This window comes from Citrus sinensis, chromosome 3, assembly GCF_022201045.2.
Source record: "Citrus sinensis cultivar Valencia sweet orange chromosome 3, DVS_A1.0, whole genome shotgun sequence".
Classification (NCBI taxonomy): Eukaryota; Viridiplantae; Streptophyta; class Magnoliopsida; order Sapindales; family Rutaceae; genus Citrus; species Citrus sinensis.
In genome coordinates, this window is record NC_068558.1 from 31,282,629 (window position 1) to 31,287,339 (window position 4,711).

Consider the following 4,711-nt stretch of genomic DNA (forward strand, 5'->3'; position numbering starts at 1 on the left):
TTTTTGCGAACGCACTAATTGACCGGAGCTGGCTACGTTACAGCTTCTGTACCTTACAGACCAGGTTAGCCATGAAATAACTGATGACTATGAAATAAGGTAATTGCTAAGTTACTGTTCGTGTAACTTATACCTTTTGAAATGTGGGCACATTGGCAACTTTGAAGAGAGTGCCGGTGCTTACCTCACTTATTCAATCAGTAATTTCAATCGTTAAATTTACCAACTTTTCATGGAACGGCTCGTTAGAATAATGACAAAAAGTGTGGTCCGGTACAACATAGCCGGATCCGATTGACTAATTGGTAAGTTGGTCTCTCTCATTACATTCAAATAATGCAAACGGCAGAGCACTCCCTTCAAATCAGATGTGACTTTGATATCTTATCTTCATGATTTAGAAATAAGGTGGGATTTCGTTTTCTTTTTTTATTAATATTTTAATATAATTTTGGGGCCAGCCAATGAAGAGAAAATGGTAAGTGAATGAAAACGGCAGCAAGTGGCTGCCGTTTCTGTCTTCATTTTGTAGTTCTGGTGTTCAGCTATGATTTTTCTTAAAATAGCATAACTCTTCTCTCAGTTCAAATAGCATGGAGGTAGTTAATTTAGCCAATAATGAAACCAGCAGCAGAAAGGAGATCTTGTGGAATATCTCAGAAATCCAAGAATGCAAGGCAGGGTTCCAATCGATTCAAATCCAAGATGTTGTAATAAATTTGCTACTCTCTAGCTAAAAGAGCTTTGATCTGACATGTGGTTAGAAACCCCTATGTACTGACTTGTTTCAGTTTCTTTTGATTGAATGAAAGTTTCTTTTCAAAAAAAAAAATAGCAGAACTCTTCAATTATTGCAACTTTCAATTATTTCATAGTCAGTTATTGCGGCTATATTGCCATAGCTAACCTAAAAGTTGGATCTGACTAGAACTACCTATCTTCAGTCTTTTACCTGTTAGTCTCTTGTTTGACATTTTGGTTGTTGGTACTCATTTATGCACTCCGTTAATTGCAATTTCATTTACTTGTAAGTCAAATTATTATTTTTAATTCTCTTTATTTTCATATGGAGCATGAGCTCATGTCGTATGAAGAAAATAAAGATTTAAATGTGGTCTTAATTGATAAATCAAATTCCTAGGATGCATTGTTTCTATGTTTGTCCTACATCTTCATTAACTACTATGATGTGGGGGTTTGGTTTGGGAAATCACGTATTTCCGGCAAAATTAGCAGAGTTTGCCTTCAGGTCAAGTAATACTATTTGGGCCAGTGCATGGTAACTTAACATATTATCAAGTTAGGTTTGACCAAAAAGATACTGAATTTGACTCCCTTAAAAGTGAATGCACGCGAAGCGAAATTCGAGGCTTGTCTTTTTTTTTTTTTTTAACCACGAGGTATCATAGGAAGGGCTCCAACTGTAGGATGCACCTTTATATCCGTATCACAACTCAGACTAGAAGTTCCCGCTCGAATCGGGAGGCACAGGTTCTCCCAACAAAGACGACTTCCCTACGACTCGAACTGAGGAGCAAACTCAGTCAAGCCACTTAAGGGGACTCCATTGCCAGTGAAGCCAATACTTTATTGGTAAATTTAAGGCTTGTCTTTGATCTATATAAATGCCAAAAAGATGAGGTTTTCTTTTTTAAGTTACACTCCAATGTATTGATATATACAATAACATAAATTTACTCATAAATCAATTCTGTGATATAATTTCGATGTTAAGATTTAAAATGAATTGTTTCTATTTTTAAATATTTAAAACAATTAATTTCCAAAATACTCACAAAATGACTCAAACTTTTAATCTTGAGAATGAAATGAGAAGTGCCTAAAGGCCAGTTTGGTAATACTATAATTTTTAAATTAATTATTGTTAACTATGCTGTAAAAATAATTAGATGTGAAGAGAATCAGTTAAATGTTTGGTAAAATTTATTTTTAAAAATACTGAGAGTTTTAAAAGCAGTCATATATAAATGCTAAATTTTATATTTAAACTGTTATAAGAATATAAATATTAGATTGGATATAATGTTGAATAAAATTTATTTTACATATTTATAAATATGTGTATAAAATATTTTTTATTTTGTATATAATAATTGATAACTAAAATAAACATTATATAATATTAATTTTAAGTATAAAAATGATTTTTAGAATCAAATTTTAAAAAATTACTCCATTTCAATTTTTCAAAATTCGTTGTAGGATGAGACAATTTTACTAAAAATAATTTCTAAAAAAATTCATTAAAAACTGAAATTAACATTTAACTTTTTTAAAAGGAATCCCAAACGAGTTCTAAAAGTGCTACTTCACATCCTACACGTGGGTGCTGCTAAGTTACAGATTATATAACTTACAGCTCACCCAAAACAAATTTTACACAACTCGTGAATCGTTTGAATAGCAACACTTAGAGGTGTAAAGAAATTGGGTGGTTGTATGTTACAGATTCTGTAACATAGAATGGTCCCCGACATGTGGGTCCGAATTGTTGAACATTAATTGTTGACAGTCATCACTAAGCATTTCAAAAGAAAGAATATAATTGACCCACGACATCACTACACAGCACTGATAGCAACAAAAAAATTGACCCGTGTACCCTAATAACACCATTCATGACCACACTGAATCCTCCACAAATTTGGGAGATCTTGCCCTTTGTATATGGACATTGTTTCACCACGCAGCGCAATTATAGCGTAGTCATTAGAGCTATTCATTACATCCACTGGATATGAAATGTTTGGTCAAGTGAGCATTAGGTAGATTAAACAACCTAACAATAATTGACACATTATTCTATCTTGTAAATCTTTGCCTTCATGTGTGCACAATTTTGCATTGACTTCCATTAGAGTTGAGATTGGTTTGTATTCCAAAATTTCAAACTTTTTCAGCAAGTCTTTGGCATATTTCTGTTGGCAAAGAAATATCCCTTCTTTTGTTTGATCAACCTCTAGACTAAAGAAATGCTTAAGCTGATCAAGTTCTTTCATCTGAAAGCGAACATATAAGTTCTCTCTTGTTCGTTGAATCTCTTCTTCACCATCACCTGTAAGAATCAAATCATCGACATACACCAATATAGTTGCAAACTTTCCTTTACCAACATTTACGAATAGGCTAGAATTTGGAAATGCCACTGAATAAACCACTCTAAGTTAAAAATTCAGCAAACTTACCATATCATGCCCTTAATGCTTCCTTTAAACTGCAAAGTGCCTTTATCAGCTTACAAACATATTCCAGATAAACTTTGTTCTCAAATCCTCTAGGCGGTTCATGTAGATCTCCTAATCCAATTCTCTATGTAGAAAGGCAATTTTACATCCATCTGCCACAATTTTCATTCATCGCTGGCTGGAAGTACAGGTAGGACTCTTACTGTTGTAAGCTTTGCCACCAAACTGAACGTTTCATCATAGTCTATCCCGTATTATTGTGAGAATCCTTGAACTATCAACCAAATTTTGCACATTTCAATTGAAATATCTGAGCGCTTCTTAATCCTATACATTGATTTGTAAGATATTGGTTTTACATTCTTTGGTTTTGGAACCGGATCCTAAGTCTGATTTTGCTTAAGTGCGAAGATTTCTTCCTTTATTGCCTTCATTTAGGGGTGCTTACGAATCAAATTTTGTGGATTAGGCATCAATCTATATTCAATCCACAATTTTGTGGATTATAAATTTTCAATCCTTGAATTGGTGAAATCAAATCCAATTATAATACATACATCTGCAAATCAGATGTGAATTTAACTCAATCTATATTCAATCCATTATTTTGTGGATTGGTTTGTAAATTAAAATTTTTTCATTTTGTCCAATCTATGAACTAATTAAATAAAAAATCTAATATAAAAATAATTTTATTACCAATCAAATTCAAAATTGAATAGATTTAAATAAATTTATTATTTAAATAAATGTAGAATAATATATCCAAAGTTTCAAAATATAACACACTGAATAGACAAGATCACATTTGCTTAGATCAATACATGAAAATTAACTATTTAGGAAGCTATATTTGTTTATTTAGATATCCGACTACTTAATTTTTTATTTTTTATTATTATTGGATAAGATATAATATGGCGTTGACATAACTATATTTTAACTTACTTATTCATTATTAAGTAGTAATGCCATATTCACAAGTTTTATTTTTAATTAAATATTTTTTTTGTGGATTCGCAGATTTTTGCAGATCAGATAGATTGAGTGGATCGGATTAGATTCTGAACACCCCTATGGCTTCATCCAATGAAAATTCTTTACTGTTTCTTCAAATGTCTTAGGTTCTTTTATTTTTTTCTTCTTCTGTAACTACTCTATTAGCATACTTGAGATTTGGCTTTCTCACACTTTTGGATCTTTTAAGTTGAGATTCAAGAGTTCTTGATTCTGGTTTACTTGGTTCTTCATCTTCAATAGGGCTCTGGTAAAGACATGTCTTCCAAGGATTTTACGCCTCATCATGCTCGATATCATCATCCCTTGGATCATCAAAATCTTCATGTTCTTCTTAGCTTCGGTGAATTTTGGAAATTCATTCCTTCATTTGATCTTTAATTTCTTTTAAATCTGATAGCTCTTCTTTTTCTAAAGATCACCATAAAGATGTTTCGTAAAACACCAGGTTTTGTGTTGTGTAGCACCATCTACTAGGAAGATCACAA

The 4,711-nt window shown here is 32.0% G+C and overlaps 1 long non-coding RNA gene across 1 annotated transcript; it reads left to right on the top strand.

Moving 5' to 3' along the window:
* Nucleotides 1-2,773: 2,773 nt before the first annotated feature.
* Nucleotides 2,774-4,434, top strand: LOC107177057 (uncharacterized). Its single transcript, XR_001508207.3, has 2 exons — nucleotides 2,774-3,396; nucleotides 4,230-4,434. It is a non-coding gene; the product is annotated as an uncharacterized LOC107177057 (long non-coding RNA).
* The last annotated feature ends 277 nt before the right edge of the window (nucleotides 4,435-4,711 follow it).